The sequence below is a fragment of the Python bivittatus genome, unplaced genomic scaffold (genome assembly GCF_059951505.1).
Source record: "Python bivittatus isolate LINGU-HERP-01145 unplaced genomic scaffold, Pbiv_v1 ctg000020_np1212, whole genome shotgun sequence".
In the NCBI taxonomy this organism is placed as follows: Eukaryota; Metazoa; Chordata; class Lepidosauria; order Squamata; family Pythonidae; genus Python; species Python bivittatus.
In genome coordinates, this window is record NW_028277030.1 from 89,304,658 (window position 1) to 89,317,185 (window position 12,528).

Sequence of the window (12,528 nt, forward strand, 5' to 3'; positions counted from 1 at the left end):
CTGAAGGAGCGTCATATAATTACTGAAGGACAGAGTCTGGCCTGATGCCCAGACCCTGAGGCCCATTGTATCGTCTCAGAATGATAACTCTGTGGCAAGATGAAAAAATATATTTCAAGGTAACATTGACAGTCCTCACTCCCAAGGTTTTAACTGTCCAAAACAATAACTCTAAGGCCCTTGGAAAGGTTGTCAGTGTCCTGCTAATCAGAACAAGCATTTATCTGGGATTTGCACCTAACAAAAACATTTTAGAGCTCTAAACAGGTTCTGCGTACTTGAAGAAAAGGATTGTTTAATGTTTTTCATCCCCCAGAGAAAGAACTGCTTATAGGCAAACAAGAGGAATAATATGAGCCAGATAGTAATGTTTAAATATGTGTAATTTTTTTTCCTTTATTCATCAGAAACTACCACTGACCTTGAATAACATAGCCCAGAAGCCTATACAGTAAAGGTCACTTTTTTTTTTTTTAACTTGTCTACAAACAGAATCCTATAACACAGCCTGATTTAGATCAGGGTTAGTCCCCTGATCTGGTAGAAGGCCTTACTTATGTAAGACCACATTTATGGTGTTGAATTAAATTGCTATTCCTACCATCTTTTTTCACTTTGCTCAGATTATTTTTAAATGAGTCAGAAGATTGCTATCTCTTCATGAATGAAACAGAATGAATAAGAAAATAATGAAAAAGAAAATAAAAAATAGATGAAATTGAGCAAAACAGTCTAATAGTTCTAGTCATACATCTCTGCAAGTGTGCTGAAAGTAGAGCAAGGAGGGGAATTAAATGAAAATTATACTTGTCAAGATATCAACAGATCTTTTACATATGTTTACACCTATGGAGGGGACAATGAGATCAAACAGTTTAGATCGGCCACCACTTTCATCACTATCCTGATATGATGTCCGCTGTGATGTAGTGGTTAAGATGAAAGACTGCCAGGTTCAGGTCCATCCTCAGCTACAAGTGTTCACTGGATGTCTTTGGGCCAGTCATTCTCTCTCAACCCAACCAGCCCCATAACATTGCTTTTGTGAGAGGAAATAGAAGGGGGTGCTATCTTTGCTACCTTGAGCTTTGTAAGAAAGGCAGGATAGAAATCTAATAAACAAACAGCTATGGAGATTCTCTGTACGATCTAAACTAAAGCCCTACATGGCATGGGACTAAGTTATTTGTGGGACTGCCCAGATACCCTGAGAGTATCTGCCCATCCCACCAGATCAGATAGGATAGGCATGCTCCAGGTCCTTTCCCTGAAACTTTGCCATCTAGTGGGACCTTGGAAGCATGCCTTTCCCATAGCTGCCCTGCTCCTCCCACCCAGTGATTCGGCAGGCCCCCATCCATTTAGTCTCCTGGAAGGCCATCAAGACCTGGCTTTTTACCCAGCCACTGGGGTAGAGTGATGGGAGCCTATGGATGGATGTGGGGGCATCCTGGGAGATGACTGAGGCACTCGGGTTTTTAGTTCTTCATTTTAGTTTTGTTTTTTCGATTTTATGGCTTTACGGTTTGTAGTTTTATTGTGAGCCACCCAATGTTGTGTTTTAAGATGGGCGGCCATACAAGTATTTTAAATAAATAAATAAAGTTGTGCTGAACAATTCTTCACACATTTTTTTTAGCTAATTCCCTTCAAAACGGGGAACAATTAGTGATTTTTTTTTTTTTCCAAAGGAGAAGAAAATTCTGGTGAAATTCTATATATTGAGAAGGGTTAAGGGTTTTGCACTTACCATTGTTTTGAGGAAGCAGAGAGGCATGGGTGAGTACTTGGTTTTTCATTATATAATAATTGCTTCAGCTGTCTGTAACCTCCCTGGCTTCCCACATTTCAGTATCAAGGACAAATATCATGTGGAAATTCTTCCCATTTGTTTTTTTAGATCAGAGAGTAGAACAGCCAGGAAGTCTGTAAAGTAATAGGGGGAAAATGATAGCAACCTTGCACCAATAAAATAAAGTCATAAAAACCACCAAAAGAAATTCCAAAACATATGAGAATGAGGTAGAAAAATCAGAGGTTCTTTTGCAGAAGAAGAAATATTTCAGGAAACTGGAAAACAAATAATGCAAAGTATAATTTTAACCATGGAAAATCAGAGTTTTAAATTATGGGGAGAAGTTCCATTGCTAAAGGAGGCACTGTCCTCCATTTCAGATAATCACTCCCTACACATGGAAGACAACAGAGGTGAGTAGACTGAATCCTATAATTTGCATACTTTTAAAACACCTAAAGATTATATTATGTATTTACTTAAAGGGGGTAGGAAACCAATACTACAGAACATTTTCAAATTGGGAACATGTTTGGAACTAGTACAAAATATAATATTAGCACTTGAATAATTGTTTGTCCTCTGAGAAGTCCCTCCCCACTCCCCCACCCCCTCAAAATCTTATTCTAGTATTTCTTTTACTGGTTTCATACAAGATGCACTGCTATTGTCTTCATGTGCTAGCCCTGGAATTCTGCTGTTTGCTATGCCTTATGTTAGCAGTAATTGGAGATATATTGGGGAGGAAAAGAGCAACTGGAATAGTTGCAGCTTATAGACTTATTATTCTAATCAACAATATATTTAATTAATAACATGGCCTGGGCTCTTGGCACTAAAAATGATGTTGCTGAGTTACAAATCAGAGATAGTACAGCCAATCCCAAGACTAGAAAGAGGAAGATGGGCAACAAGGAACTGCTTATGAAGCCATTTATGATGTATAGGCTTTCCAAAGTGTAGCAGAAACACCTGTGGGTTTCCTTGGCTGATGCCAGAGATCAGCTGGGGCCAAGCGGTGACCAACGTCTGAGCTCGTGAACGGGTTGAAGTCCAGCACTGCCCCTTGGTTTCCACTTACCAGTTAGGGTTCAGAAAACGTAATGCAATCGCCAACTATATTTCTTTGATTTTAACAGTGCTGATTAAACTTTAAGGATAATGCATTCAGAGCGTAAGATAATACAATACCCAATTAATTATATCCATATATGGAAGGATGCTTTAGAGCCTCAGACTTTGTTCTCCAACTGGGATAATAATGCTGGTATATTACTGCAAGTAGCACTGATTTCTATACCTGGGTATGATGCTTACATTGCTTTGTTGTGTTCCATTTTAATTGCTTACAGTAGTGTTAAAGTTTGATTACTTTTAATTATTAGCCACATTGGAAACTTTTCAAGGTTTAAGAACATGATATAAATATATGTCTAAACTAACTCTCCCCAACTAGTTCTTTAGCTGTGCTATACTTCAGCCATCCACAACCTGGAATTTATCATTGCTTGTTCTTCCATGCTACCTTCCCCAAGAAGAGATTGCAACTTCTATAAGATAAGGAACACTTTTGCTTAATGTCTCAACCTCTCTACCCAGTCCCAAGAATTGGCACTGTAAGGAAATGTCATGCTCTGATTTCCCTCAGGACTTGCTTCTCAGCACTAGGTGATATTCTAGCACTAAGTCTGCCTTCCCAGATGTTGCCCTGATGCTGTCTCAGAGACCCTGTGTTGCACTGATTCTTTCTGCCTGAGCTTTGGGTCCTTCTGCCATAGTGAGTAAATACTTCTGAAATCAGAAGGTGGTGTCTGTATTTTGGGACCATGACCAGTACAAAATGTACATACCTTATATAAAATAGCACATGCAAAACATAAGGAATTGTTCTATTTGGATAGCAATGCCAAGAAGTATCCACTGATAGTATAGAACTTTTCTTGGGGATATCTATGAAAACCATCAAAATTATGGTTTAACTCATGAATTTTTTTTAAAGAAATAAATAAGTAGAAGCAATGTATACAAATATGTAATGTTTATTTTTGTCATGGGTCCACATTCATTTCCATTCACTTAAGATTCAAATGCCTAATAGGGGATAATTTCTTTACAATTCTTTAGATTTCTTTAAAATTGTTTTATAACTGTCTGAACAACCACAGCTGTCCCAAAGAATTCTAGGAGTTATAGTTTAGTGAGAATGCTAAGAACTGCGGTGTAATTCACAAGTGCTTAGAACCTCAGGTACCCTTGAGAAGAGAGAACACTATTTACAGTCCCAATTTGCAAAGAAGTTCATAGTCATCTCCAAAATTGGCTCAAATTACTGTTGATCTGAGGTCAATTCATCTTCCAAACCCCATTTCAAGCAAAAAGAGCAGAGCTCTTTCTGCAGGAAGAGTAGTTACAAGGGATTAAAAAAGATCTTGGTAAGCAAGGATTTAACACTAATTGTTGGAATATAGCCCAAGGATGCTGGGTGTGCTGGCAGCTTTCCATCTTGTTTGGAAGATATGCAGCACTGCTTATTTTCTAACCATCCTCTGTGTCACCCAGCACGTAGAAGAGCTTTTCTGTAGCATGTGTGGAAACAGGTTTTCCTCATCTTCTGTAACATTACCTTGATCCTGATTTGTTTGATCCTTCTGATCATTGGAAATGGCCAGTCAGGTTACTGCTGATATATTAGGTTCCACCCAATAAAGTATGTGTCTGAACTATGTCATTCTCTTTGACAGATCTTTTTGTTAACAGTTTGTGTCACCTCTTTTCTCATTACATTAAGAGCTGTGAAGGTACCGTCTGGGCTGCTGATAAATCTGACAGACCATTCAACATGGCCTTTTCTCCAAATCTCATTTATTCTCTTAAGAAACTATCTAGTTTGGCATACTATGGAACTGTATACCAGTCATTTTTAGCTTGATGCTGAATACTGTAGTATGAACGTCCTTTGTAAAAAAAGAAGAATAACCATTTGACATGTTAAAATTAACTGGGAGTTCACTAGGAAGGCATTTGCTTGACTATCTCATTGAAATTCATAGGACCTAAAGATATTAAATGTTGGTTGAAGTACAGTACATGCACTCACACTCATACATAGCAACCTAGCTAGCTATATGAGATGATAGATAGATAGATAGATAGATAGATAGATAGATAGATAGATAGATAGATAGATAGATAGATAGATAGATAGATGATCGACAGACTAAAAAAGAAATCAGGCAAATAATTAAACCATTCAAAGCATACATCATTTACTGTATATCCTTGAATAAGTATTATTCATATCTGAGGTTTATATTCAAACTTATGTGACTCTATGCTTTTCAGGGCACAGTGGATCACCTCAGAGGTTTTGCAAGCTCTTAAGCGATACAGCAACTTGTTTGTTTCTTTTCTGTGCACACTGGTGTCAGACCGCTGGTTGTCCATAGGTGGAATTGCAGCACAAATTAAAACATAAGTAAGCACTCATATTCGCCTGAATATTTTGGACACAGCCTAGGAGGTCAGCAAGCATAATTAGAAGCAGTGACAACACATTGGGTAATGGGCCCTTCAGAGGATCCAGGCCATCAGCAATGGTCCCATGATGCCAATTCAGTGTGGATTATGGGAATTGTAATCCAGCACATCTAGAAGGCTATTGAAAGTTGATTTAAGAAAACTGGGCATAAACCTAAACATGTTTTTTTATGCCGGCCGTGAAAGCCTTCGACAATACAATGTTTTTTTAAGTTAACAAAGGATAACTTTTTCATAGCAGTTTTTTCAGTGAAGGTTGTTATTGTGAAAAGTGACTATACCAAAAAAAAATTATTCTCTGGGCTTGGTAAAAATGTATCAGACACTAGCCTCCACACTGATGCCTTTACCTAGTATGAACAGTTAGTGACCATTTTTATACTTTGCTGACAAATATTTTCTAATAGATCATCTCCACAAATGTCTTTTGGGACAGAAATGAATATAGCTACTACTACTGACACCAGCATAAGCCTACAAGAGCTCAAAGAAGCAGCAGACAGACTTGGTGAAATGATATCCTTTGGGTCACAAAGATTTGGAAGCAACTGAATGCCTGAACAAAAAACAGAGTATAGCAAACTGTATCTCTCCTTAAAGGGGACGCGGTGGCACAGCGGCTTAATGACGCTGAAAGTTGCTGGCCAGAAATGGTTGACACTTCAGCAGTTCGAGCCCAGCTCTGCGCAGCAGAGCGAGCTCCTGCTTCCTCCCCAGCTCCTGCCAACCCAGCAGCTCGAAAACTTACGTGAGTAGATAAATGGGGACTCTCACCCTGGTGGGAGGAAAAATGCTGGCAGTGCCTTGCAAAGGAGATGGGAGCAGTTGCCGGTAACGCGGAAGCCGCGCACGCCCGAAAAAGGTGCAAAGCAATGGAAACCCCGCCTCCTGCACTCGCCAGCTGGGCTCCGCTCTAGGAAGGAGGCAGTGGCAAACCACTTCCGAAACACCTTGCCTTGAAAACTGCAGGGTCTCGTCCAGGCAGTCACCGCAGAATTGGTAACGATTGAGTGCGGATAAAAAAAAAATCTCTCCTTAAGATTACAAATGTATTTTATATACTCCCAAATGATGTGAGTTTTTTTTTCTGTAATATTTTGCTCTTCTGTATTTTCACTGTGTTTGTTTTGTTCCATCTTATATTGTACTGTTTATTTAAATTTAAAATCTTTAAAAAGAGAAAAATTAGAGGCTGCCTTTAGCTTCTTTAGCATCCTGCCAGCCTGCTTTTGCCAGCTTTCCCCTAAAGGAGAAGATGAGGCCTAAAATATGTGCCTTTTTTGTTTGTTTGTTTCTTTTTGCACAAGCTTAATGCACCCACTTTGCTCCTTCAGACTCCTGAACTTCTCTTCTAAAAAGAGCATTGGCCCTTCCAACTTTTGGAGTGCTAACATTAATATTCCATGCAAAGCTTGATGCAGCCCACAAAATGATGGCACTTGCTCACTCCTGCTTTATATGGCTGCTTAAGCTTTTCAGAGGCCTGGCTTGTCCATCAGCTAGGATTTATCCATCTGCTAAGCCAAGTAGAGCCTTGAGCTTAGATTTCCCCAGTCCAAATCCAAAACCAATATTGTCTATATCACATTGGCTTTTCCGTGGGAAAGTGGTGATGTGATACTTACATTATGCTACCTTGGATGATATCACAAAGGGTTACTTCAGAAGGAACTGGCTCACTGAGACTTATTGAAGAACTCCGTAAAGTAGCAGCCTGACAAGGCTGGAGTGAAAGGATTCATGGCACAGTGGGCCTCTCTACTCTGTTCACCCATCTTTTGTCTGAAGTAATTAAATCCTTATGAACAAACTGTTCAGATTTATTTTCTTAACTTTTTGTTTGTGCTCTCCCACCCCCCACCCCATACACGCAGACAAAAAGGAGACAAACACTATGGCATTGTTCTGTGCCACTTTAGAACTCTGGGGCATTCTCTGAGTTTGTAATAATATCCCCCATGCCTAGTCTAAAAATAGATGGGTGAACAGAGTGCTTGTCAATGGATGGAGTCTAAAGCCTTATTAGGACAGAAGTTTCTCAGCTATTCAGTGAGGAGGTCTAGCCCAAGCAAACCATCACCGTCATCATCTGCAAGTTTCTAGGTAGCTTCCTGCCTATGTGCCTCCAGCAGAACCTCCAAACCTTGAAGCAAATTTGTCATCCACGTTCATTCAATTCTTGGTAGCTCACTCAGTTAAAGCTGTCAGGAGGTGTGCTGATCAGGTGATTGGGTGATGTGGTGTTGCTTTTTAAATGTGTGATGTGGAAGCGGTTGCATAACAGAGCAGCTCGATGAAGGGCCTAACTAAACAGCACACACATTTTTTCAAAGGTGGTAAGCCTGACATGAATCATAATCTTCTGAGAAGAGTTTCAGAGCTCTGTGCTGCTAACAACGTGTGGGTGGAGTCTGAAGTTTTTCATCATCGAAGTTCCTGTTTACCAAGGTTGTTTGTTTTTTTATACTCAGGAGTAAGTGAAGCACTAGAATAGCATGAAGGGTGGTTCCCAGTGTCACTTCTTATTCTGAAAAAGGAATTAATGCTTCACTTTCACTGCCTGTGCAAATGGGTAACTATTCTATCTTTAATTCAGAATCTGGGCAAAACATGCCCAGACACATGGGAAGATGCTTTCAGGTTTAGAGAAATAAAACAACTTAGTTCTTCAAATAGTTATCATGCTTCCAGTCAATGTTCAGAAGGAGCCTCAGTAATTGTTACATGACAGCTTGCTGCACTGTCTTTTTTATTTTACTTGTATTTGTGCATGCACGTACTAATCACAATGCACTATAATGGACTCCTTTCATGCAGAATGGAAAGTTTAGAATTATGTCGTCATGGTGGGAGACAAAAGGAGTGGATGCCACAGGTATATGTCCAATGCAGAGGAGAACCTCTTCAAACAGCCCTGAAGACCCATTTTCTGAGATTTGAGAACAATTTAGAAATAAGTGTGAGATGTTGCATTACTGTATACTTCATCAACCCACACAGAATGGAAGAATGATCAGCGTGAATACCATTGGTTCATTTCAAACAGTTAAAAAACCAAACACTTTTAATCTAATCCTTGTGTCCAATAGAATACATTCTGTTCTTGAATAGAAAGATGGTCTAAAATCTATTCTATATAGAGAGAAGAGCAGCTCTGGGAGGGGAAGCATAAGCTTAGCTTAACTTGCAGGACTGTAGGAAGAACCTCCTTTACTTGTATTTTTATTTTTGTGTATCCTTGAGATAATTCATTTTGAAATTGACCAGGCAATCTTCTTTGGTGCCACTAGGTCCTCTGCGCCACCTGATTTGCCTATGTTTTGCTTTGATTTTTAAGATTTTAATTTTAAAAAAAAGAACCTGAAATCCTGCAAAGCAGACTGCAGATAGCGATAGAGGTAGAGGTACAATTTAAAGCACCCAGGCAGTAAAAGAAGCAGGGTGATAACCACAACCTGTTGAAGTTGGGCCACATGTACCATGTACCATTCTCCTCACTCCCTGTTGCATGGGTAGGGAACCTACAGAGATGATATATCCTCAAACTGTATGGATTTTGAATGCTCTGGGGGAATTTCCAGAAGCTTGAGGAAGATCTTGTTTAGGCCCTTTTTGACCTAGGAAATGGAGAAACAGAATAGGCCTTAAAACAATGATACCTGTGCCCTTTCAAACTACCTACCCTGTTGTAACATAATCTTTATAGCTTTCCCCTTTGGTCACATGAAAAACTAGATTTCAGTAACAACTTTGTAGACACTGTGGGGACAATACTCAAGACTCTGGGGAGCTATGTTTGTCTTTTAATTTGCAAAAGTACAGGGTTTGTTGTTTAGATTTGATTTTTAATGGATTATTTAACTATTTATGGGGGGATTTTTAATTGTTGATGGGGTTTCTGATTTTAATTGTGAGCCACCCAGAGTCACCCGTTGGGGGGAGATGGGCGGCATACAAATTTAATAATATAAATAAATAAATAAATAAATGTGCTTCTGGGTACTATCTAATCCCACAGACATTATTAGAAAATAGAAATGTTGAGTGAACAACCTTGTACAATGTTTTGAAGTGTGGCCACTTACCCATCAAAAAGACAGAGTTGAGGGATGGTAAAGAGCCTCTTTTGGAAGCTGGAGGAGTTGCTAGTTGCCTTCTGGTAAATGGTTGATTTGTGATTGGCCACGGCCACCATAGCACTACTTTGTGAAGAGGCAAGCCTCTCTTGTGGCAGGCATTGTTGAAGAGCACATATTGCACCCTCTCAAAATTCCAAATGTTCCAGTGTTGGCATAAGCTGGACTTGGATCAAAGCATTTTTGGAGGTTAGAGGGCATGATCTGGAATAACGTCACCACTTAATTCTGGAAAATAAAAGCTTTGGACTGGTGTTGCCCATCATGGAGCATTTTTATGAATGAACAAGCTTCCCCCTTGGCAGCCATTTTGTTAAAACATCCACAGCACACTCCCCAGATTCCAAAGTGCCTATTAATGTGCCCTGTGCCCCACAGGACTTTCAAAATCCCGTGAAAGTAAGTTCACGCATTTTGTTATGTTTGAAATACACTGGACTATGATTCCTAGCAGAAGGATACCGACCCTTTGAATTAAGTTGCAACCAGCTTGTTGGCCCTTAAAAGCAACAAGGGGGCAAAGCAGCGTTTAAAGTGAAAACAGAGAAACCCAAGAGGAGTTACAAAGGAGTTACAAATTTCAAGTTAAGGCAGCCCTAGGGAAGGTGGAGAACACGTGTTGGTTGCTCAGATGAAACTGGATGGAAACTGGCTAGAGCATACTGTAAAATATGATAACCAGAGAGACAGGTCAAAGGGGGAATGAACACACCAGAGACATTCAGAGTACAACACTGTGTATCTGAAAAGCTTTGAAAAGTAGACTCTGATTGATGAAGAATGGGGTCAAGAGAGGAGGCATGGCAGCCTATTTAGTCTGTCTGTCTTGATTCAATTGTAGTTCACAAAACTTCAAGACATCCATCATTCTATGATATGACTTCCCCTTTTTTTACTGCACCAAGTAATTATTCCGATGAGATTTTCTCTGCTTTCTTATTAGAAAACAAGAATTGATATGCATATAATGTTGTGTTTTTGAAAGTTGAGTAACCGTTTTATTCTTTCTCTCTGCAGTAAATAGTTGAGTTATTGTATGATGCCTTGAAAGCTTGTCCAGACAAAGGGCATTTTTGAGCTATCCAGCTCTAAGAGGGCTGTTTACATAAGTTTCTCACAAGCCAGACAAGTGGAGGAGGAGGGTTACTAAGGCAGCCCAGCTGTTTTTTCTCCAGTGGTTCCCATCCCTCAAAGGTCAATTTCCTATTTTTAAAACACCCTCTTTTCATACTGTTAAACAGATCTTAACCCCTTCAACTCCCTGCTGAAATCCAGATTTCTTATCCCTTATCACAATTTTTATGGTAATTTTTCAGAATCATGTTTCTTTTGTACATGTTCAGGCATTAGAGGTTCCTGAAACCAAGGCTAAGCAGACTGAGATCCAGACTTGCATTTGTCCCTCCCAAAGCGTTAAGTATGGTCCTCGGAGCCCTTCCAAAATTTGTCACTGAATGATTTTGGTTGAACATGATGGCAGGAGAAAACTATTGAATAGATAGGAAGTAGTTATAGTAATCATATTTAAGTCACTTTTAATGTTATCTAAATGAAATGAATTCAACATTTGTTTTTCTCTTTGCTGTACTACAAGACATTCAGAGGCCAAGTGCAAGAAAAGGAGCACATCCCTATTCTTGATAAATATTTCATGCTGTGGAAAGTAAAACTATTTCTGGACTTTAAGTGAGGCTATAAGAGCATGATGGGACATCCACTGGAGGGTCAAAAAAGTTAAGATGGTAGCAGCAACTGTGTGATCAAACCCATGCCTCTTTCTTATATGTGTCATCTCCATGGACACCCCCAGAGTGCTCTCTATAGCTTTTTAAACTCTCTGCCCATAAAAGATCCAGCACAATACATCCCTTTCCTAAACTGCTAGCTTTCTACATATGAGAGGTATTTCATGAATGGTTCACAGCCATGGGCAACCTTGGTCACCATCTTAGTCTGAAGTATAATTCAGGAAATGGTTCCCCCTCTCCTTGAGTCTGCTTGTCTAGAGACCCTGAGGCAAAGAAGACAGGGTGATGGGAGAGTACATAGCTGCATGTCCAGAAACCATAAAACAACTAATTAAGCAGCAGTAATTTATGCTTCTCAGTGCACAAGGTAAAAACTGCATTTACTATGATTAACAGCACACAAATGTTTTTGAATAGGAGAACTACCAAGGAATTTAAAAATCTGAATGGAATAACAAGAAAATTACCCTGTTTACTTTTGTTGATTCTGAAATATTTCTCAACCTCCTGCTAGAGGTTCTGTTCAGACCTTGAAGTGAGCCTCCTCATCAAAGTAAGAGCCTTTATTAGGGAGTCCCATACTTAATGGGAGTTGTAAAAGGCAGGACTATGGACCAACAAAGCTGGGGGCTGAAGGAAAAAACAGAGAGAACATAAAATGAAAATAAAATAATGGGAACACTCTGTGAAGACCCAAGGATTATGTTTTTGGTAGTGCCTTTGAGAATTAAGTTTCAATTTATATGTTTCAATAAAAATCAAAAGAAAATGACTTATGAAATATGAAGTTAGACATGGAACAAGTTAAAGAAAACAGTGGGTAGATTCCACCAATCGCTCTCTTTAATAAGAGGCTCCAATTTACCAAACTCAATCTGCCCATTGAAGTCCAAAAACCTCAAAATCTGACAGCCTCCCTATAGGAAGTACATGGGGTGAGAGCTATGTGGCAGGCCTTTTCTGTATGGCCCCCATCCTTCCCCCCAATTATCCCCAAGTTATATTTAACCCCTTCCCTCATTACATTTTCTAAGGCAGCAAAAACATGCTTAATTTAAGTTTGGTCCACAAACTTAATCTATCATGTTTGTGGACCAAACTAATTGTGGGCGCTCATCTTGGGTACACACAATTTGTTCATTATTATGCTTTCTTTAGGTTCAGTCATTTGCTGTTGTTGCTCAGTCTTGTTGATTGGGGTGGCTTACAAATGTTGCAAATAATAAATAAACAGATGTGGTAGGCTGGGACTGTACAAGTATAGGTGGTACTTTGAATGGAAATTTTAAATTGTTTCTAGTAGAACACACTT